Source organism: Chelonoidis abingdonii, chromosome 5 (genome assembly GCF_003597395.2).
Source record: "Chelonoidis abingdonii isolate Lonesome George chromosome 5, CheloAbing_2.0, whole genome shotgun sequence".
Taxonomy (NCBI): domain Eukaryota; kingdom Metazoa; phylum Chordata; order Testudines; family Testudinidae; genus Chelonoidis; species Chelonoidis abingdonii.
Window position 1 is genome coordinate 57,173,799 of NC_133773.1, and position 24,280 is coordinate 57,198,078.

The 24,280-nt window shown below is 44.1% G+C and overlaps 1 protein-coding gene across 1 annotated transcript in view; it reads left to right on the forward strand.

Annotated features, from left to right (window-relative positions):
• Positions 1–24,280, forward strand: part of SMAD1 (SMAD family member 1) — a 77,925-nt gene that overhangs the window by 32,436 nt on the left and 21,209 nt on the right. The window lies entirely within an intron of this gene.

The following is a 24,280-nucleotide window of genomic DNA, read 5'->3' on the forward strand; positions in this document are numbered from 1 at the left end:
CTTGAGCAAATATGAATGTCACGTCTCAGACTCTTCATAATTTCAAAGAGAAGTGATAATAAAGTAGCTTGCTCTTTCATGTGCTGGGGCTGTACATGTCTGTAAACGTGTTCCATGGCTATACAGAAGGATGGTCTGAACACAGGACTGGGAGTCAGGAGGTCTATCTTCTCCTAGCTTGGCCACTGAGTTTGATATTAGGTAAGTCGTTCACCCTCTCCATTCATGTTTTATACAGGCTTGCAGATTAATGAATCCTAAAGTGCTCTGAAGGTCAACATTAGTCAGGTAACGCTCTTTTTTTTGCAGATATGGTTGGATGTGCAGACTTGTAATTCTCACCAAAAAAAATTAAAAATAAAAATACAGGCAACCGTTTGACCAAGTCAGAATTTTCATTTTCAGAGATCCTTTCATCTTTAGATCCTTGAGATTCAGAAGGGGGACAACCAATTGAGAGGATGGTATGTGGCTCTTACTGGGTGATTCCTCAAAAGAATCATTATATTTATCAGTGGAGTAGCACTTTAGGGCAGCAAAGTGTCTTTCTGTGGAATGTGGCGCTGGGGGAAGATGTGGCATATACGTGTACAAACTTCATAGCAGTGATTTGGACCTTCCAGATCAGAGCTGTACTCTAGCTACTTGGCACAATCTTTACTATAGTTCTGTAATTGCATTTCTGTATTCTTTCTAGAAAGGCTCACTATTTGGCTTATAATGCTTTAGCGACCAATAATTTATTATTTTCTAAATACACATACATAATTTTAAAATCCATTTCATGCACTTTACAGATGTGTTGGTCTCCCCCCCCCCCCCCTCCACTCTTAAAATATAAAATCCTTGTTTGGCATTACCTCCTTCTGTTCTTTCCTTCTCAAGGCACTAATCCTGCGAACACTTTTTAAGCACAGGCTTTATTTGCTTGTGTGAGTAGTCCAATTCAATTCACTGGAAATATTCACATGAATTAAATAATACATATGCTTAACTATTTGGGGCTTGTCTACACAGGAGGCTTTAGTCATCACTGGTGTAGTTGTACAGATGTAGTTGCATCAGTGACAATCCCTAGTGTGACTGCAATGCACTAATTAGTCATGGCTTATATTTGTGCAGTGCATCTATACTAGGGATTTGTAACAGCAATTATATCTGTATAGCTACATAAGTAGCTTAAAAACTACAGTGTAGACAAGGCCTTATATTTCAAGGGTGAGTTTTTTGCAGCTCTGTTTTGTAACGTGCAATGCATATTTATGGTGCTATATAATATTTCCGTTCAGCATTTAAGTATGTATTTGGAAACAATCCAAACAGCTAAACTAATGCGACATGCACATTTTATGCAGCAGAAGCTTAAAGGAATGGTCCTGTGAGAGAAAGCTAGTTATAAACTCTTAAGTTTTCTGTCCTTTAGAAATGAGGTATTAAAATGAACAGTTGTCCCTAACTATGTCCTTTATGCATAGACAGTTGGATCAGAGGTGTGTTCTGTATCCCAACGTACAGAAGGCTTGGATTCCTTTATATTTAAAAAAAAAAAACCTTAAGTCATCTTAAGTCATTGAGCAACAATAGGACTTTTGCTATTAGAACATGTTACTTAACATTATGCTAACTCTTCTTGATTTATTGTTGGCAGAAGCTTACTGGTTTGGTGTTTGAGAATCTTCTCATCTGGTTGCTCAGTATTTTTTTTTTTTTTTTTTTTGAAAGGAAACTACAAAAATGTCATGATGCTGCAGCAAGATAGGCGAATAAAATGTACAGAAAACCCTCCAATGTAACATCTAAAATATGTCCTCAAGGTCGTATCTGATCGCTTACAAACCATCCATTTACTTATCTTCCTGGATTTAGTGTCAATGTCACTTTTATTCAGTTTTGTTATTTTAAATAGTGTCTTAAGGAAATAAAGCTAAGATTGTACAGTCTGACTCCTGGACACTCATTTAAAGAAATGTTATCCAGATGCAGTTAAATATTTGATTGCAAAGATTTTAGCTGAGCAGTTTAAAAAAAAAGAGCCCCGCTTTACTTTCTCTAGTTCTCATCCTAAGGAAAAACTATACTCTTGGTGAATCACGTGATAGGCTCCAGTGTCTTAAGACACTTTAACAGCTAAAGGAAGGGCAGGATATGTTCAAATACGTAGGAAGCCATGGAAATGTTCAAAAGCTCACACAAGCCTTGTGCAGTCCTCTCAATCAAAATATTCTGGAAATAACTGCTGAACAGAATGCAGTTTGAACTTAAATTTGTGCTTAAATGTTTTTCCTGATCTAAAGTCAACTAGGGCAGTGGTTCTCAACCAAGGGTATTCTCAGAGGTCTTCCAGGAGGTACATCAACTCATGTAGATATTTTGCCTAGTTTTACAATAGGCTACATAAAAAGCACTAGCAAAGTCAGTACAAACTAAAATTTCATGCAAACAATACTTGTTTATATTGCTTTGTATACTATACACTGAAATATAAGTACAATATTTATATTCCAATCGATTTATTTTCTCATTTTTACCATATAATTATAAAGTTAAGCAATTTTTCAGTAATAGTTTGCAGTGACACTTTTTTTATTTTTAATGTCTGATTTTTGTAAGCAAGTAGTCTTTAAGTGAGGTGATACTTGTGTGTACACAAGACAAATCATGCCCCTGAAATTAGTGTATGTCTCCATTGCAATTATACACCCATGGCTGGCCTGGGTCAGCTGACTTCGGTTTGCAGGGCTCGGGCTGTAAAAATGGTAGGGTGGGCGTTTTGGCTTGGGCTGATGTCTGAGCCCAAACATCTACCCTGCAGTTTTACAGGCCTGCAGCCCAAGCCCTGCAAGCCTGAGTCAGATGACCCAGGCTGCTGCGGCTATTTAATCATTGTGTAGACATATCCTTAGTCTTTCTAATGACTTTGGTGGAATTTGGATCAGAGCCGTCTCCCTGAGCCTCAGTTTCCCATCTGTAAAATGGGGAGATGTCCCTTCCACTCTTTCCCTGTTATAAAAGGAAATATAAAATCATGATGGACACAAGGAAACTAAGTGTCTTTTATTATCATTATCAGAAGTAGTAGTACAGTAGCAGTGACGGCTCCTAATCCTGGACCAAGACCCTTTTGAGCTCAGCTCTCTACCAACACCCAGTAGAACAGAAAGATAGTCTCTGCCTCAAAGAGCTTACAATCCAAGTAAAAGACGAGACAACAGATACAGAGAGATGGGAGAGTACAAGGAAACAAAGAGACAATATTGTTTAAACATTCAAGACAGCCATGCAGTGGTGGAAGGTGTAAAACACACTAGCTGAGTGAGCAATGGAACCAACATGCCATTTATCGTCATATTGTTTTGGGGGGTGGAATACTTAGGAGGGGATCAGTTAAATAGAAAGCCAAGGGAAGTAGGAGTGAGGGGTAGCAGTGCAAGGGAGGAAAGGGTAAGGACAGATGGGAATGGAGCTCAGCAGAGGTGAAGAGAGTGGCAGTGGGAGATCTGGCAGTTTATAATTAAAATAGAGCACTGTTCTGAGACCTGTGCAATGTCTAGACATGATAGTTAAAAAAAATTCTAGCATGGGGGCGTCAGGACGAGGAGGGATGGATTTCATGTTTTATTACAGTCAGTGGGCTGGGATATAAACTCAGGACTTAGTACTCTCCTCAATGCACAGTTGATGTCCCGTTGACGTTTGTGGGATGTTTGCACAGAGATTTAAGGGAGAATACAGCTTTTCTGTATCAACTGAAGTTGTATATATTATTCAGTATCTTATTGGCCCATTCAGTACTCTGAGTGGTTGGGTTTTTTTTGTCTGCTCCTTTGTTTCTCTTCTTTTCTCTGTTTCTGTCCTCTTCTGTCTGTCAGGTTTCCTCAGTTGTTCCCTCTTCATTTTCTTCCCTGTAGCTATCTTCAGTTCCTACCCCCTTTTAAGGTTTTCACTCTCATTTTCCCTGTTTCATCTTCTAGAATTCTCAGGAATGACTAGTAGATGGTGATGATGATGAAATGTAAGCGGAACCAAAATTTCACTACCTTATGTGAGCTGATTTGGCCCATGGGTCATATGTTTGACACCCTTCCTCTAAAATAACAGTGAAGGTTTTTACTCATATGGACAAGGTGCAAAGTAGGGGGAATTGTATACTTGTGTATATATATATTTTGTTACATTTTCCATTTCAATATCCTGTTTGGGTTTTTTTGAAAAGCTGGTTCATAATAAAATAAACCTGCCCTTGTTATGTATAAAATCACACAGCACTCTATACTGGGGAATGAAGACCACAATTTTTTATGGACACTTCTGCTTTTTAAAACTTTGTGGTGCTAACGTGATACTCATCTCTTACAAGATGAACGTATAGATTTTAGAAAATAGCTACAGATTTGAAAATCTCAATTCTAACTCCAGATGTCGCTTTCTTTTGTTTACTTTTTGAAATTAAAATATCGCATTCAGATAAGTTTTTTTTAAAAGCAACAAACAGGAGGCTGAAAATATAACAGTTGACTGTTATGAGATGCTGGAGGAAGGGCAGGAGAGCAGGCCTGAAATTTCCAGGAGCCTCGAGAATTTAGGCTTTGTTGAAAGCATGCTTCTTCATAGACTGCTGAATACATACGGTGGTATAAGGAAGAAAATGCTGAGGGAAGTTTGTCATCTGGCAAACAGATATAATTGTTGGAAAGAAGTGCCTTCTACAAGCATGTTGGAATAGCTCAACTGTTGTTTTATGCGGAGTCATTTGTATGCTGCACACTTGCTAGTGCAGACAATGGTGTAGTTAATGTCTATATCAAATCTGACTGGCTGCTTTTGGCAGGGCAAGGCAAAGCTTTTAAAACTTGAACAAAACTTTTAAGAACCTCTTAAAAAAAAATCTGGCCTATTTAGCATGACTCAGTCTGTTTTGCCTCTTTAAATTTCACTCCTTGATTTAGTTAAAGTTAACCTAAAGGCTGTTTTAAAAGCTGGAATTATGTTTTGGGAGAGAGAAGGGCAAGGGTTTATTTTTTCCTTTCCTTGGAAATATCGGGAATGACATCTCAAGTTTTCCTTGGGGAACTTGTTTGGGGGATCTCGGAGCTTGTTGTCAGCTCTCTTGCCTTAACTGAAGGAGGAGGGGTGTAATGAATCTTTAACCAAAGCTTCATTTCTCCTAATTGCTACTTAGTCTTTTCAGTTATATTAAAGTTTTTACATCCCTATAAACTGGAAACAGTTTGACTGAAAATCACTTTTACTGTCTTGTCTCTTGCATTTTCATTTCACTAGTTTTCTGGTCGTCATAGTCATCCAAGCTAGACAGGACATGAATTTCTAATGTATTTTAAAAACAGACAGAAAAAATGGTTTTAAAAAATCAAACTTTAGGTTGTCTTTTATACATCATTCTGAAATTTTAAAAACAATAGTCATACTCATGGTAGGGAATAACCATGAGAGATAACTGGAACATCTATTAATTACGTGGATGGGAACAGGAATGGAAAGTAAAACAGCTAAATGCGTTGGAGAATCTAAGCTAATTTGCTAGCAGAAATTTCTAATTCATACATTTATAATTTAACTTTTTTTTTCTGATATTTACTCATGTGAAGGAGTGTGGTTATGTGGAATACATGAAGTCTTCCTTATTGGCAATCCCTTGCACTTTTGACTTTCTCCAAACCTGAGGTGACCATCAAATTCTAAGGACTATTGAGAATTTAACATGCAGTCAAGCTAGGAAAAAACCTGTTGTCCGTTAATCCAAGTAAACCCAATTCCTGCTCTGAATGATATGGTAGGTGGTGGTGGTATTTTTATTGCAGTAGTTTGCAAAAGCAGTTGATGCCCCGTTGAATTAGGCACTGTAGACGCACATGTAGCGACATAAAACATAATTACTCACAACTAGTTGTGCAAATTGCTGATCTGAACTTCAAAAATCCTATTGGTATTGACTGGCTCACTGGTACATTCAATCTGAGGCTGAAAATTACTGGTCTGCTCCTGCTTTAGTTTCCTTGTAATTACCAGTAACAAGTGGATGAAATGGATGATGAGCTGAGCTGGCCTATTCCTTTGGCTCTGTGCAGCCAGTTGTGGCCTATGCCCTACGCTGAGGAGAGTTCATATGACCTAGTAATGCATGGGCTCTGCCCAAATTGCCATATGAAGCACAACTGCCATTCAGTGGCCTTTACTGGGAAACTGAAGTAAGAGGGCAGTTTTTTATATTCAGTCTGAAGACTGATGTTCCAGTCAGTCAGGACACCTGGGATTTGAAGTGCAGGTCAGTTAAGGATAGGAAGCAACATGCTAAATGTATAGGAGGCTTCTTGCTGCCTTAGCAGCAGAGGTCTGACTCTGAGAAACAGTAGCCATGTCATGCTGTCTTCATCACCAGCATGGACTCCTCTCATGCGCTCAGCATGGTTTTTCAGATTTGGCTTGATCATTTTCCTGAGTAATTTGCTGTCTAAATCAAGTCTGTATAATCAGAGACAGATCTGTGGTGTGTTGTGTTAGAGTGAAGAAGGATTTGTTTTCTGATCGCAAAGGCAACCCTGCGATTCACCAGAGAGGAGAAAACCCTGAAGTAGTGACAGTCTTGGTGATGGTCTTGGCTAAGCCAGTTTGAGATCCAAGCTGTCCTGAGATAAATCAACTTTAAAATGTGTCCTAATTTGCAGTTCGCATCATGTTTCATTAAAAACTTGTGCTGTGCCTCTGAAATTTGTACCCAAACTGGATTATGTTTTTTCCCCCATCCACCTTATGGGGATTTAAAAGGTTTCGGTCCTAGGACCAGTATTTAGAAAACTTTACTGGGCCTGAAACTGTTTCTGACTGTTTAAATATCATTTCATTCTTACCTTTTATCTTGCTTTTTTCACTGCACTTCAATTCTGATACAGTTTTAGCCAACCTAATATCAGATCACTAAAATTAGTGCTTTATCTTTTGAACCTTGGATTCCATACTTGGTATGCAGTTTCTGTTGATGTGGTTTTCTAGTGATTCTCAAGGTAACAGCTGCTGAATTTCAGAATTGAATTTGGGACCAAGAGAGAAGTTAAAACAATTGGCAAACTTATTCTTAAGCACTAATATCTTGTGACCTATCTGGCTAGTGTAAGGATTCCAGGACTGACCAGTAACTCCTGCCTTCTTCCAGCGCCTGGGAGCACTCTGATCAGCACTCAGTTCTCTACTGTTTCCGGCCAGATGCGAAAGCTTTGATCAGGAAGACTAGAAGGAGCAGAGTGGACCAGCTGTGTGCAATACTCCCATACTGCCAGCACTTTTTGAGGGGAACATTAGACAGTAATAGAATTAGAGGTGGGGGAGGAAAGCAATGGGGAGAGACTATAAAAGAACAAGGGCAAAGGAGAAGCTGTTGCTGCTCCAGTCTGGAGAATGGAGAAGAAAAAAAAATAGTGTCCTTTTCAAAGACTGAGAAGATAAATTGAGTGGAAATCATCCAAGAGGAGACAAGAAAATGGAGACGGGATGAATTAGAGATGGAAGAAGAAAGGGATGGGAAGGGGGGTTGGAGACAGGGAGTTAGTCACAAGCTGACTTAGACTGTTTTTTCCTTTCCTTGTTTGACTTGTGTTAGTGAAATTCTTATTTCTAGACTTTTTTTTTTCCTCTTCTCTGTTAGGCATCCTATAGCTCTGCAAGTTCAGGGATGGGAGACTGCAGTGTCACTGGTGAGAGGATTTGTCACATTGCTTCATAATATTACTGTTGGGCTTAGCTTTAAAAATAGCATGCTGCAACAGGTGTGTACAATTCTAGGCTGTTTCTCCAAAATAGCAGACAACTGCCAGTTTGGCAAGTGCTATTGAGCTTTCTTCCTCAAATTTTTGCCAATTTCAGTTCTAAAATGCACCACTGAAAACAATTGGAAGGGAACCCAATTTGGGGGAATATTTTTGCCATTCTCCAATGTGAACCAGAGAAGGGGATCCCATTATTGATGGATTTTTCAATAAGAATGAACCCTTTTAAAAATTAACCAAATTCCTGTCAAATGTCACTCCAGACTTGAAGTTGCAAATCTTTTCACCTATATGGCAACTTGGTAGTGCTGCTTACAGGTGTAATGAGAAGCTTGATCACTTTAAATGTCCTCAAGTTAACATGCACTGTCAGACTATTTACTGTCTGGTACAGAACTGTCAGAATTACTTTTGCCACAAGCTAATAAGTATTGCTTTAATCATAGGTATGTAATTAGTGCTGAATTCTGGAGGCACTTTGAACAAATGTCAATTTCATGAATCAGTGGGCATCCAAGTAAAGCCTCTAATGTTAACTGAGCATTATAATGCAGGAAACTTACTAATATTCCTTGACAAATGTGTTATATCAGATGTCTGATTTTAAAATTACAGTAAATGAAGCAACAAATGTTTTTAAATAAGTCTTCAGTAGCAAATATGCAAAATGACAAATCGAGCTATGAAGTCTACTGAAATTGAGAAATAAAGTTAAGAAAAACCAGACTCTCAGCTGTCTCCTTGAATGAATAGCCTGGAATGTGTGCCTGTCTGATCGTAGTCACTCAGAACAGACTGCTGGATGACTATTATTGAGCCTTTCCATTTACAGTTACTGTAACTTTAAGTCCTGTTGAAGCAAACAGCTAAAATCTTGGCACTTCTGAGAAAAAGTAAAGCAAAGTTTCACAACCACATGGCATAGAAAAACCTTGTTTGAACCAGGTGGTGTTAGAACAGCATAATTTAGCTAGGTCCTCTGAGACCAGCTTTGAACATAACTATTAGTTGTTATTATTAAGAGCAATTTAATCCACAGTGTAGAAATGTAAGTGTCTTTGTATTTGGGAACATGTCCTGTGGTTAAAGACTACTTATGCTTGCCAAAGAGAGTCTTGTTCTCTTGCACTATCTGAAACATAAGTGCATCAAAACTTTCTTTCCACTCTGTATTTAACCTTTGCAAGGAAAAGAGGGTTCTTGGCAAAAGGTTCCAGCCAGTACGCTCACATCAACTATTTAACGCTGCAGATGCCAAAGAAAGTCAAGCAAATTCAACTTGTCCTCAACTTAAAATGCACTAAAACCATCTCTAGTTAAACTGAGGGCTTGCTAGCCAGTATATCACAGCTGATTTCAACTGCTGAGGAATTGAATAGGAGGGAGATGTGGGGTTTTTTTATCTAAGACCCAAACCCTTTTAGAGTTTTATAGGCTAAAACTGTTACCATATGGATTTCCTTCTCATTCCTAATAATTCTTTTGCCACTTCATCCATACAAGATTTTCCATCTTGAATTCTGATACCAAGCCCCTCATTTCTGTTTTCCCTTAGCTATTGATATTTCTCTTTGTTAAAAATTAAACTGCAGGCTTTGTTCTGAATTGAACATTTCAAATAAAACAGTAAGTGACTGAGTAAATGCACTTGAAAGTAAGTGTGGGTGGATGAGTGGTATATTGTACTGCCCAGAGACCCTGAGTTGGGATAGAGGGCCCCAGTGTGGCAGGAATTGCACAAATGCTTCTTTGACTGTACCGTGACTTGACAGACATATATTACAATCTTAATAGACACTCCTATTCTGTACCACTGCATGTGTGCATAATTAATGAGCAGTGCATATTTTTAATTTTTTGAGCAGAAAAAGCTTCTGTTGAAAAGGTGTTGTAGTTCCACCTTTTGCCCACCAGAGGGCATTGTGGCAATAGAGCAAAGCAACTGCTCCCAGCCAGCTAGGGAAAATAGAGAGCCTGCAGAGCCACCTTCACAGCGCCTGTAGGGCCAGGTCAGGAGACAAGGGCTATGGGGAGACAGTGTGGGGCTGCTGGGTAATCAGATGGGCTTATAAGGGCTAGTGGGGGAGGACAGAATGGGAGTGGAGGTGCAGTGGGGGGAGGGATAGCTCTGTGGTTTGAGCATTGACCTGCTAAACCCAGAGTTGTGAGTTCAACCCTTGAGGGGGCTATTTAAGGATCTGTGGCAAAAAAAAACAAACAAACCTGAACAAACTGTCAGGGACAGTACTTAGTCCTGCTAGTGAGGGCAGGGGACTGGACTCAATGACCTTTCAAGGTCCCTTCCAGTTCTATGACGTGTGTGTGTGTGTGCGTGTGTATATTAAGTCTTATCCTTAATCTCTACACCCTTCTGTAGTTCCACCAGCTGACTAACTTCTCTCTGAGTTGCCTTGATCTTATCCTCCAGCCTCATTTTCCAGGGTGGGTACATAACTGTTGTTCTTCTTGATCATATAGCCAAGCATCTCCAGGATTACAGAGGCTGTAGCGTATATCAGTTCATTGGTTTGAGTTATGGTGGTAGTAGGGATTGTTCATGATGCCTCTTCGCATCTTCTAACATACTATCTGATGGTGCTTCTCCACTGAGCCTTGGTAATCGGTCTCGAGATTGACTGTAGCTAGTTTCTCCATGATCTATGCCTCATATCAGCTACTGTGCTCTACAATGGAGGGGTGGCAGTGAAGTTCAGCTTCAGGTGTGGGCTGCACATCCACTTGTTCTTCCAGGTCTTCTTGAGTCTGGGATGTAATGTGGAGTTGGTTCATCTCAAGCTGTGAGAGCAGCTTCCTCTTTACTATGTTGAAGCGTTGGGTAACTAGCTGTTTCTCAGTAAGTGTGGATGTAGGTCTTTTGTCCATCCACAGTCCCCTCATAAGTTTCATATATCCGCTCTCATTAGGTCTATGTTGTAGTAGTCATTCCATCATTTCCAGGTTCTCTTGTCTCGTCCATGAATGTTGTTTCCAGTAGCCCACTTATCGTCAGATTGTCCTGGTTCCTCAACATCCGCACGGACCTTGTTAATCCGGGCGACGTCCGAGCCGGCATGACTCTCTAGTTCCTGTCACTCTCATATTAGGTAGGCAGGTGAAGCCCAAGGACCCTACTGGAAAGTTGGTCAACCGGGGATTTGAACCCCGGTCTCTCTTATCAAACAGCAGTCTCCCGTATCAAAGGTGGCGCTCTTAACCACTACGTATCCCAGTCGCAAAGTAAATGCCCTATTCTCCAAAGAACCATCCAAGGTGTACTCCAACTGCAGTGCAACACACAATAACAGCAGAGCCACCAGCAGCAGAAACTGAACAGTACTGGAAAAACATATGGGAGAAAGACGACTCAAACACCAGTGCAAAATGGTTGCAGACCTGAGAACAGAGCACAGCAATCTCCCAGAACAGAAACCAGTCACCATCACAGTAGAAGACATCCAGCAGCGGGTCAAGAAATGAAGACTGGACAGCACCTGGACACAGACATGATCCACACCTACTGGCTAAAGAAACTAACAGCAGTGCATGAACGCCTAGCAGCACAGATGAACCAGCTGCTAGCAGCAGGCTCCCACCCAAACTGGCTAACACAAGGAAGGACAGTGCTGATCGTGAAAGACCCCTGCAAGGGACAGAACCGTCCAACTACCGGCACATAACCTGCCTCCCCAACATACAGAAAGTCCTATCAGGCATCCTAGCTGCCACGCTACAGGACCACATGGCCAGTACATGAGCACAGCTCAGAAGGGCATTGGGAACAATACCAGAGGCTCAAAACACCAGTTGCTCATAGATAGAGCAGTCGCCAAGCTCAGGTCTAAACAGACAATCTGAGCACAGCCTGGATTGACTACAGGAAAGCCTACGACTCAATGCCGCACACGTGGATCTGTGAATGTCTGGCGCTATACAAAGTCAACAGGACACTAAGGACCTTCCTCAAGAACTCAATGGACTATGGAAGACAACACTGGAAGTCAACTCAAGGCAGCTTGCACAAGTGGCCATCAAGGCGGCATATACCAAGGTGATGCTCTGTCCCCGCCTGCTTTCTGCATAGGCTTAAACCCCCTCAGCCAGTAATCACAGATCTGGATACGGGTACAAGTTCAGGAGTGGAATTACCATCAGCCACCTCCTCTTACATGGAGACATCAAGCTGTATGCTAAGACTGAACGAGACTCGACTCGCTAATCCACCTGAACGGATCTACAGTGGAGTGGATATCGGGATGTCCCACATTACTGGAACGCGCATGAGGCTTCGTATCATCTAGTGATTTGCTCGGTACCTAAAGCTGGCGGAGCGATAATCTAGTGTGGCTTTGCGTGATTCGTGGGTGGTTGGAGAAGAGGAAGGTAGTCAAGACTGTGTGGTGGAACTACAGCGGGCTCACATAGCAGACATACAGACCAGACTACAATACCTTGCGTCGTCCCACAGTTCACATGGAAACCATGATGAGCTGAGGCAAGTGAATGACAAGCAACCATCCATTAGAATTCACCAAAGGATGGACAGGTCCTTGACAGAGCCAGCTCCATGGGCTGGTGGAAGAACAAGGGATCTCGAGCCAACTGCCATCAACGGATACGCCCTTGCCAGTCCATCAGATACCCTGTCGCGATCTCTCATTTTTTTCTATATGAGTGGCCAAAGACCGCTATTAGCGAGGAAACATGGAGGCTGCCGCTATATTTGAAAATCACCGGGAAGCTCCTTTCATTCCGACGCACCAATGCACGGAGGTTCTTCACCCCAAGTCCAACAGCCCAAGACTGTCAGCCTCGAAATATACAACCGGAAAAAAAAAAAAAAAAAGCGGGCGGTGTGTGTTTACCGGCAGGCGGAGTGAGTTCGGGCTTGACGCGGCGGCATGGAGCAGCATGCCCGTCTAGGTCCCTGTCCTCAGAGGTTCATGGCATCGATCCCGGTGGTACGGTGCAGCGAGCAGACCTCCAGGCTGATTAATCTCAATATTTGGCTGGTAGCTGGGAAACACGGCGGCGTCCTCCTCAGGTGGGGGCTTCGGCGGGATCTATTATTGTCCGGGTGATCTGGCGGCTATGGCGACGCGTGCCCTTTATGCTAGATCATCGCCATGTCTGACACATGCGCCCCGGATGCCCTACCCCTTCTATCGAAAGCCCAGTGTTGGTGTCCTGGATTGAAACTCGGGAAAGTAACACAATCCAGGAAGTCTACATCGGTAAGATGGCTCCCACCAAACAAAATCCGCTAATTGAAGCTGCCTGAGAGACATGCCTGAGCGGCAGAGCAGCAGACAGCACTGGGAGGAGACCAGCAGAAGACAGCTGCCCATTGGCAAGAACACGACCCTTCATGGGATGTACCCATCGACAGATATGAGAACTGAAGTGTGGCTGACACTTGGGAAATACCTACCAGTGGCTTGGGAACAAGGGGTGCTCTGGCACCCTATAAAAGACAGCATCTGAGGCACTGATCCATAGCAGCACAGAACAGGCACCTGAGCACCCAGACTCCATTGGAAGGCTATAGGCGTTTCGCTACGCACATTAATAAGAGAGACCCAGGTGCAGACTCGTGATCAGAGAAAAGGGCCTCAGAGACAGCCAACACATGGATTGGGCCAGAGAGTAAGAATGCAGCTAGGAACAGCATACACGCCTTGAACGGCAACAACAAATGGCTGGCATGCTGTACAGGACATCTGCACCAGCATAGGCTAACCCTCCAAGACCAGATGGTGATATTCCACGGAAGGTTTGCTGTGGGAGAATAAGCAGAAGAGAGCTAGATTCTGTGGGACTGTCCAATCCAGAACGGACGGCAGAGATACTGGACCCAATCAACTCAGACGCATCGTGGTAATAGGAAAGAGGATAAGCAGAAGACAGCGGGGTGATGATAGATATAGCAGTGCCAAGTGACAGCAACATCAGGAAGAAGGAATATGAGAAGCTGGAGAAGTACCAGGGCCTGAAAGAGGAATTCGAGAGGATGTGGAAAGTGAAGGCCAAAGTGGTCCCTACTACCAAAGTGGTGGTAGGAGCACTTGGGGCTGTGACTCCTAAGCTGGGTGAGTGGCTCTAACAGATCCCAGGAACAACATCAGAGCTCTCTGTCCAGAAGAGTGCAGTGCTAGGAACAGCTAAGATATTGCGCAGAACCCTCAAACTCCCAGGCCTCTGGTAGAGGACCCGAGGTTGAGGGAGACTTATACCACCCATAGGGGTGAGAGGGGAATTTTTTATTATATATAATATGCAGATTGGGGGAGTGGGGATGGAGGAACACATACCTGAGTGAATGGGAGATGCTAGGGGTCAGCCAGGATATGCCTGGGAGAAGCTCCCTAACAGTCTCTCCCCAACCCCCCAAAAAAACTGTTCCATGCTTTTCCCATCCATATCCAACAACCTTCCAAGTTTGCACCCAGACTCCTTCCCAACAATTATGTCCCTCTCCCTCAACTCCTCCATTACCCGACTCCACCCAGCTTTTGCACTGCTGCTGGGGGATGTGGGATATATGGCTCTGTATTGTAGTTTAAATGAATTATTACTCAGAGCTCTGTATTAACATGCCTAGTAAGGAATCTTTGTCAAAAAATATTTGCTGAATCTTTTTTGTTGTCTATATTGTTACAGACATACTTGCTGACAGCTATTTTGAAATAAATTACCAAAAACAATCGTAACTGGTGTGATTGCGTTATTTTGACAAAGTATGCAGAATTTTGCAGAATTTGAAAATATTGTGAACAGAATTTAATTTTTTGGCACAGAATTCTATCGGGAGTAAATAGTGAAAATGCAGCATCTGATTCATAACTTTTATGGAAAAATTGGAATTTGCATATGTACCTAGATTTCAAGAAGTACTTTGATCATCCATCCTCCATGATGTTAAACTATCTCTCCTTTCTCTTCCACTTCTCCTTTCCTCTCGTCTCCTCCATTCAGTTTTTCTTGGCTTCTGAGATTCTGTCTCAAACAGAAGAGAGAGGTTTACCAAAGTTTAGTTACTAGCAGGTGGAGATAAATACAAAACTGAGGGTGGCAAGGGAACTAAACCCTTTAATCTGCGCTCATGTAGGATAATGGCAAAATCAAATGAGGGAGAGAACATACCCTCACTTGAAAGACCTGTAACATTTTCAATTATATTAATTTTTACACTTCTACACATGAAGATTTTAAAAAGGAAGTTCAGATTTGTTCTTACTCCACCCATTTTGTTCTGTTCTGTGTTTCAGAAATAAAGTTGAAACTAACTAAAATTGCATACATATTTCACTCTCCTCTGGGTGTTAGAAGCATGCGCTAGTTTATTCCACTACTATTGGTTGGACAACAGAATGAAGTAATGGAGAGAGACAACATACAGAAAAACAGAGCACAAAGAATAGGGACTGATAGGTTTCCCCTAAACCACTTCCACAAAGATTGCCATTACTACTGAAGTAAAAAATGCTGCTGTAATTAGAAGTTTCATCTGGCTGTTTATGGCTTCTTGTTTCTGTTAGTTTTTGTGTGTTGGTGCAGTAGGCTCTTTGATGAAAAAGCCCTGTTACTGTACTTTGTACAGCACCAAGCTCACACTTGGTACTGAATGTGGTCATACACTTATTTACTATGAATAGTGTCTCTCTGTAAATCTGTATGCAAATATCCATGTCTGACTCCAGATGCAAATTTACGAATAAGATGTTTTTTTTCTAGCTGCAGCTCTGCAAACTTAAACTGAAATCTGACAGTCAAGTCAATTTCCCCCCCATCCCTTTTTTAATGCATTGAGTGGTAATAATTTGGCCTGTAGAGCCTTTATTTTATGTCTTTAATTAGATGTGTACAATCTCCAGACTGCAGAAGCTGTCCGCAGTCTTCAGTGAGGTTGCGTTGGTTAACTAAGGACCAAATTTTAGACCTGGAGTTGTTGTTGTTGTTGTTGTTGTTTGTTAATCTGGTGTTCGAGAAGATATAGAATCTAGCTCTGTTTTGTAGCTTTATTGAGCTATTGCTCTAATTGGTAGTTAAAAACCTTACTTTAATTAATAAAGCAGACAGATGCGACTCTCAGATCTGTTGCTTTTAGATGCTACCTTTTGTTAGCCATTTTTCTGAAAAGCACTTACATATTTCCCTCATTAAATAGTGATATCTGTATTAAAAAAGAAACAAGTTAAAGATTGTCTCAAGTAAAACTAATATTGTTGCTTCTCACTGTATCTGTTCTTATTAATTGAGAAAGGAAAAGGGAGGCATTTCTTCTACAAGCTATCACCTAGAGTAATGTCCTTCAGGTTTCTCCACAGCAAAGAGATGCCCTACTGGATTATTTTATAGCAGCATTTGTGCTGACTTAACACTGAATAACATGCTCTCACATGCTTTCTCCCCTTCAGTTATCTTTTTCTGGGGTTAGCAACTGCTACAGAGATCAACTTCCTCTTCTACTGCACTGAGCCTCGGTAATTTGTTGTTTCATATGGTTCAGGTCTTCAACATGACCAGAAGCTTACAGACTTAAACTGGAGAGTAAGAATGATTTGTGTTCACACTAGCATTTTGAACACATTCCTCCATACTTCTGAACAGTCTCTGGCCAGGTCTTCCCTGCACAGTTAACTCGAGTGCAGATAACTGGAGTTAACTCCTCTCTTGAGTTGGCAGCTCTCACTGTGAGGGCTGGTCTACACTACAGGGGAAAATCGATCTTAGATACGCAGCTTCAGCTACGTGAATAATGTAGCTGAAGTCGAAGTATCTAAGATCGAATTACTCACCGTCCTCATGGCATGGGATCGATGTCTGCGGCTCCCCCTGTCAATTCCGCAACTCCACTTGGCTTGGTGGAGTTCCAGAATCGATATAAGCGTGTTCGGGGATCGATATATCGTGTCCAGATGAGAGCCGGATAATCGCCCCGAGCGAATCGATTGCTACCGCCGATACGGCGGGTAGTGAAGACATAGCTGAAATGCCTCCACTGTATTTCTGGTGTTAGGAGCTGCAAGTGTGCTAAACTCAACGCTGTAGCTGGTAGGCAGCCCGATTCCAGTTAAAAGCAACCACCTGACTCAAGTTAAAGGATTTTAGGGTATGGTGGGAGCTTGAAGGGATCAACACTGAGTTATAACTCTTAACTCTACAATTAATGAGGCTGGCTTTGCTTGTCTACCCTATAGACTGAATTTTTAACATTTTGAAGAAATAATGGCATTTATTTAATTGTAATAGAGCTTCGGGTGGCCAGGCAGCCTAGTACTAGAATCATTGGTCAAGCTGTTGGATGGGACCCAGACCTCCCCAGGGCCCTGTTGTAGTTTCAACCCTCTAAAGAGAAGTTGATGGTTGCCTCCTGTCGGGGGGGGGGGGGGCTTTGAGGCCTGCTTCCCTGGGCTATTCCTGTTAGTCTTCTCTATATGGTGCAGGGCCCTGCTGATTCACTTTGACCAAAAAAAAAAAAAAAAAAAAAAAAAAAAAAAAAAAAACTAAAAAAAAAAAAAAAAAAATACCAGGTTTGGGACTTAGCTGCAGTCTCCTTTGGCCAGGGGAAGCGTTACTTTCAGGCAGCATAACTAGAGCTCCAGCCTTCTTCGCCAGTCAGACCAACTGAACCATGGCTCCCTCTTCCCCTTTCAGGCCTGGCATTGGCTGTAAGGCCAGGTCTACACTGCGACTTTAAATCGGTTTAATGGCCGATATACCGATTTAACGCTGTATTCCGTTCACATGACGTCGTCATTAATATCGATTTTACCGCCTCCTTAAATCGATTTCGAAACTCCTCCAAACGAGAGGAGTAGCGCTAAATTCGATAGTGATAACTCGGTTAGGGTTCGTGTGGACGGAACTCGACGTCATTGGCTCCCGGGGTATCCCAGATGCACCACTGGACCGTCGTGGACAGCAATCTAACTCGGATGCAGCGGGCAGGTAAACAGGAAAAGCCCCGCGAATTTTGAATTACATTTCCTGCTTGTCCAGCGTGGAGCTCTGATCAGCACGGCTGGCGATGCAGTCTCAAATCCAAAAGAGCCCAGCATGGCCGACGGGAGATACAGGTCTGATCGCTGTATGGGGAGACAAACTGTGTATCCTGCTCCGTACAGAACACGAAATGCAACGTCTGAAAAAACTGCAGGATACACAGCGCTGCCGTGACAAGGTAACGGGAAGCCAGAGACTCCAAATGGACGTCATGAAGGGAGGGAGGGGGTACTGAGGACTCCCGCTATCCCACAGTCCACAGCAGTCTCTGAAAATTATTTCCTTCTGGCTGAGCTCCAAATGTCTGTGGTTCAAACACAGTGTTGGCGTGGTTCAGGGAACAGCTCCTCAGTTTATTCCCCCCCCCCCCACCAAGTGAAAAAAAGGGAAAGCTTGCTGTGCTATGGCGTTTGCTCATGCACTCTACGAAAAAGGCGCCAAAGGGTTGTCTGCTGCCTTCACAAGGGAGGGTGAGGCTGTCCCGCACCACTCGGGGCAATGTTTTCTGCCCCATCAGGCACTGTGCTCTCACACGGAGTGGGAATTATGGGATAGCTTGAAGGAAACAGCTACCCACAGTTGCACCGCTCCTTCAAATCGATGGTAGCCTTGGACCAGGGACGCAAGCAATCGATTTTGTGATTGCACTGTGGATGCGCAAACCCGATTTTATAACATCGGTTTTGTAATATCGGTTTAAACTACTTCGAATTAATCGTGCAGTGTAGACGTAGCCTGAGTGTAGGAGGCCAGGCTAGCTGAGCCCACAGGTTTTCTTTAACTCCTACTGTGCCAGGCAGCAGTTACTCTGCTCCTTCACATATCCTGCCCCCCCTTAGGACACCATTTGGGGTCTGCCTCTTCACCATCCTGTGAGAAGAAGTCTGCATTCAGATGGGCTCTCCCAGCTCGGTGCTGAATGCGGAAGGAGAGAGGCTGGAGGGGAGAGATACCAGCTCATAATTTGGGGGTTTGTATCCTTCATGGCATGTGGCCAGCGGAAAGTGACATGATCAGTGACTAGTCTGAAGGGTGCACCCCGAAGGTGATAAGTGAATCCACAGCCCATTTTACTGTTAAGGCTTCTTTCTCGATTACAGAGTGGGCCTTCTCCTTCGGGAACAACTTCCAGCTAATGTATAAAATGGGGTATTCATCGCCGCTGACTGCCTGGGATAAAACAGTCCCTAGGCCCATGCCTGAGGCATCCGTCTGTAACGAAACTCCTTGATGAAGTTGGGGCTATACAAGACTGGTTCTCAACAAAGCTGGGCTTTCAAGGTTTGAAAAGCCTCTTCAGACTCTTGTCCGCTGGGGCTCTCATTCTTCAATAGATCAGAAAGAGGGGCTGCAATGGCTGAGAACCCTGGAATAAAGCGACGGTAGTATCCAGCCAGACCTAAAAACTGGTGTACTGCTTCGAGAAAGGTGGGAGCTTATCTGGAGGGCCTGGACCTTGCTAATCAAGGGTCAGTTTGTGCCCTTTCCCAAGGTGTACCTGAGGTAGGTGGTCTCATCCTTACTAAGGTAATATTTAGTGGGGCTTGCTGTTAGGCCAGCCTCAAGGGACTGTAGCATTGCGGTCATGTATTTCAAGTGGGTCTACCAGTCATGACTATAGATCACCATATCATCTAAGTATGCAGCTGCATACTGGCTATGGGGCGAAGGGCTCAGTCCATTAGTTGCTGAAATGTGGCTGGGGCCCCCTGCAGTCTCAAGGATGTGGTCTGGAATTGAAAGAGCCTTAAGGGGGTGGAGAGAGTATCTTTTTCCTGGATGCAGGTGTGAGGGGGATCTGCCCATATCCCTGAAAGTCCAGAGTGGCTCATGTATGTGTGCCATCAGGTACATGTTGAATTTTGACACTGCATTGACCTTGCAGAAGTCAATGCAAAATTGAGTGGTCCCGTTGGATGTAGGAACCAGTGCCACAGGGCTTCTCCAGTCACTAAAAGACTCGTCGATCACCCTCAATGCTAGCATTGAGTGGAGTTCCTGTTTCACAATCTCCCTTAACTTCTGAGGCAGGAACTGAGGGTTTTCTCTGACCTTAATTCCTGGTTCCATCTGAATCTGATGAGTTATCAGGCGAGTCCACCCTGGTCAGGTAGAGAACATGGAAGAGAAGGCAGCGATCGGTTATTATGCCTGGTCTCTCTGATCAGGGGTAAGGTTGTCCCCAATCTTGACCACACCTGGCATTGAGACCTCTGTAGCCCAAGGGCTTAGTTCACGCCCTGATGGATAGGGAGCTATTAATAAGCTTTCTTGGGCGTTGCACGGTTTTAAAAGTTCACATGGTAGATTTGTTGTAGCTTATGCTTGTCAGGTTGCCTGATTTCTTAGTTCACCTGTCCCACGCATTGGATGACCTCAGATTGTTCCCTGCCAGCAGGCTAGGAGCTTCGATTCCGAGCTGGGCAATAACCGTATCTGATCACCGGGCTGAAACTCCCAGAGGCATGCTAGTTTATTGTAGGCAGCTTCTTGGGCATATAAGGGCAGGTCTGTACTACAGCCGGGATTGACGCTCTGAGATTGATCCACTGGTGGTCAATTTATAAGGTCTAATGAAGACCTGCCAAATCGACTGCAAATTGGTCTGCAGTTGACCCCTGTGTTCTACCCTGGACAAGAAGAGTAAGGTAAGTCCACGGGAGATTTTCTCCTGTCGGCCCCTGAGGTGTAGACCCCGAGGTAGCTCAACCTAAGGTATGTCGACTCCAGCTACGTTATTCGCGTAGCTGGAGTTGCCTAGCGTAGGTCAACTTACCGTGGTAATGTAGACATAGCCTAAGAGGCTCTCCCTGGCAAATGAACCTAAAGCCTCAAGTTTCTCCGACAGGCTTAAGACGTACTGAACTATGTTGTCGCCTCAAGATGGCTACTCTTCCCACATTTCCCAAAATAGAGCTAAAATCCCTTGGGGCTGCTTCCCCTAGAAAAGCTCGAATGGCAAGAAGCCAATGGAAGACTGGGGAACTTCTCAGACTGCAAATAGAAGAGGAGGGAGTAACTGGTCCCGATGTCAGACATCCATCAGGATGAACCTTTGGAGCATTGTTTTTAAGATTCTGTTACAGCGCTCCACCAGGCCGTCTGTTTGGGGGTAGTTTTATTGCGTCTACACTAGATGTGATAATCGATCACTACCTGGCAGGTAGTGCAGACGTACCCATAGTCTACTACAATGAGAATGAATCTGTGTCTAGCCGCGCTCTTCTCCAGAGAGCCGACTATGGTGGCTCCAGCTCGCTCAAAAGGTACACTTATGAGTATGAGGGGGATCAGTAGGGGTTTCTCAGCTGGCTGAGGTGCAGTGAGCTGGCACTCTGGACAGGAGGCACAGAAATCCACCATGTTTCTGTAGGCCCCTGGCCAAAAGAACGGGCCAGAACCTGGGTTAATATCTTTTCCCTTCCTAGGTGCCCAGCAGTGGATATGACATGGGCGAGTCACATAAACTCCTTCAGTTAGTGGCAGGTCACCATGAGCTGATGTTGAACCTCTTTGGACCACTGGTCTTTCTCTAAGTGGTGTAGATGGTCACCCTGAATCTCCAAGTGGGGGAACTGTCCTGCGTGGTGGGGCTCAACAGTTCCCCATTTATTGCTGCCACCTGAGCATGTGCTTGGCTCAGTGTGTCATCAGACTCGGATAGTGGGGGCAGTTCCTTGCCTGGTTGGGATGGGGGCTAGTTTGCCTTAGGGGTGTAAAATGTTAACTGGTTAACCTGCATTATCCATTAACCCCTAGGCTGGCCTGCCCTGCCCCAGAAGCCCTGTACTGGCTGACCCTTTAATGGATTAACCGCTTAAATGTAACCATTTAAACAATAAAAAATTTTCGTTTTTTAACGGTATTTACATCCCTAGTCTGGCTAGGTTGGTGCTGAAGACTGAAAGATCCCCTCACCGGGGTCTGCAACCTCCTCCGTGCCCACAACGGTCACGGCTTCAGGCCAGCCTGTGGCCAGAGGAAGGCTGTCCTGTCCATCAGAAGGGCGTCCGCCAGCTTCGTTAACAAATCCCCAGAATAGTTTCAATATCTGCCTAGAATAACTGGGTAGGCGAGTGTTGGGGCCAGACCTGCCATCACAGACACCTCCTGTCTCCCCAGTGTCAATGTTACTTCTGTGTGAGGGTATGCCCTCACATCCCCATGCACACACACATGCATGATGGTGCCCTGAGTTGGTCCTGGTTTAGTAACCAATGTGCTTCCATAGAAGGGTCTGGGCACACCGTGAATCAACCAGCCCCACTACTTCTCTCCCATTTACCCACACTAAGATGGTCAGTTTAGTTGGGTTGCCTCGATGTGCTTGGGTCTGTGGGGTCCAAATCTTCCCAAAGCTGCATTCCATATAAAGACAATCTCTGGACCAATGGCCAGAACAGCTATATGTGAAACACTGATCTGGATCTTGGGTGGTTCTCTCTCTGGGCATTTTGGTGGTCTCTTCCCCATGGGCCACTGAGTTCTGGGCCACCTTCTGAACCGCCAGTGGTTCCTCAACTTGGGGTGTGAACATATGGTTCTGGGCCTCTGGTTCGGGGAACCTCTAGGCATTTTGGTCCTTTGGCCCTCTGGGGCTCTGGTAAGGGGGGAGCAGGTCTATGCCCCTCAAGGGACCGGAGTCCCTGGATGGTTCCATCCTTTGGTGGTATGGGGCTCTTGGTTCCAGCTGGTCTCTAAGGGGATATCATCATGGGGGACTTGGCAGCTAGGTAAGTCTCAGTCAGCCGGAGAGCATCTGTCATGGTCTCTGGACAGTACTGCAACATCCACTCTCTTCCCCCAAGGGGAAGGATCTGGACAAACTGCACTAATAGGACCAGTTCAGCGACCTGCACTCCTGACTTTGCCTCTGGCTTGAGCCATCTTCTGCATGTGTACTACAGCTTCTGGGCAACCAGACGGGGTCCACAGTGGGTACCGCTGCCCCGGAAGCATTGACAGAATGTCTCCTTGGACATGTCTAGGGCATTGAATATCACTGCCTTAACCTGGGCATGTTCCTCGGCGGCTGCAGGGTCTGAAGCAGGATATATGGTCTGTGCTACCCTGATTAAGTACGGGGCCAGCACTGCAGTCAGTTGGCCTTGGGGCTGCTGTGGCTACCTGATCAAAAGTTTCTAAGAAAGCTTAGGATCATCATCAGGCCCCAACTTGGTAAGCCTGATGGGACAGGTTAGTTAATTCTGTTGGAGCACCTGGACACAGTATGGAGGCCACCTGCTGGATGACCTGCTGCTGGACTTAGGGTGACCAGATGTCTCGATTTTTATAGAGACAGTCCCGATTTTTTGGGTCTTTTTCTTATATAGGCTCCTATTACCCCCTGCACCCTGTCCCGATTTTTCATTCGTGCTGTCTGGTCACCCTAGTGCCTAGCTGGACTGCCAATTTGTGGATTTGGTGCTGCGTGGCCATCTGCTGCAGGAGTTGCTGCTGTTGATGGTGTGTGTTTTGCTCGGCCATCCATTTCAGCATCTGTTCTGTCTTCATTGAAGAGCTTTTTTTGTTTTGGGTTTTGTTTTGTTTTTTAAATTCCCTTCGGCAGGGACTAGGGCATTGTGTTCATTCTCTACCACTTGTGATGGTCTTCGGTGGCCAGGTGGCTTAGTGGCTAGATTGTCAGACAGAGGGGTTGGAGGGGGGACCCAGACCGTTCCCAGGGCCTTGTGTAATTCAACCCCTAAACAGGGGTTGATGGGTCGGCCTCTCTGCTGGGGGGGCTTTCAAGACCTGTTTCCTGGGCTACTTCCTATTAAAGTCTCTTTAATCTGGGACAGGGCCCTGCTGGTTCAAGTACCCCACAGTTGGGGCTGAGCTGTAGGCTCCACTTCGCAGGGGAAGGCTTATTTGTCTCCAGTAGCATCAATTTTCAGTTTTCATAGCTGTCTCCTTCCCAGTCAGTCCCCAACTGAGCCTGGCTCCCTTTTTTTCTCCCCCTTATTGGCCTGGCATTGGCTTTAGGTATAGCAGGTTGGGGCTAGCTAAGCCCACAGGTTTTCTTTAATCTCTGGTGTGCCAGGTGGCAGTTTCTTTGTTCCTTCACAGTAATGTTTTACCTCTTCAAAAATCATTTACGATTTGGAAAAATGCTTAAATTGTGGTGTAATACAATAGTTTTTTGCAAGATCTTTTCTCTTCTCCACCCACCAAAGCCACCCCATGTACCTGGGAGTGGTTGGAGTGCAAAGGGAGGGAAGACCTGGAGGGGGAAATGCAGAATTTACATCCGTACTTACTCCTGTTTTGTTAGAAAGGGTTCAGTTCCAACTGGAGATAGTGTGCATGCCTTGGGAAAATCTGATACTGCTTTTTTTAATTGCTAAAACCATATTGAAAATATCCTGTTCCTCCAGCTATTTTAAAAAATGCTATAAATCGCATGGCTTCCTGTGATGTCATGTATGTCATTGTAGGGGTGGGAAAGGTAGATGATGTACTTTGTTTTTCAGAAATTAGCTTAGAAAAATTTGACCTTC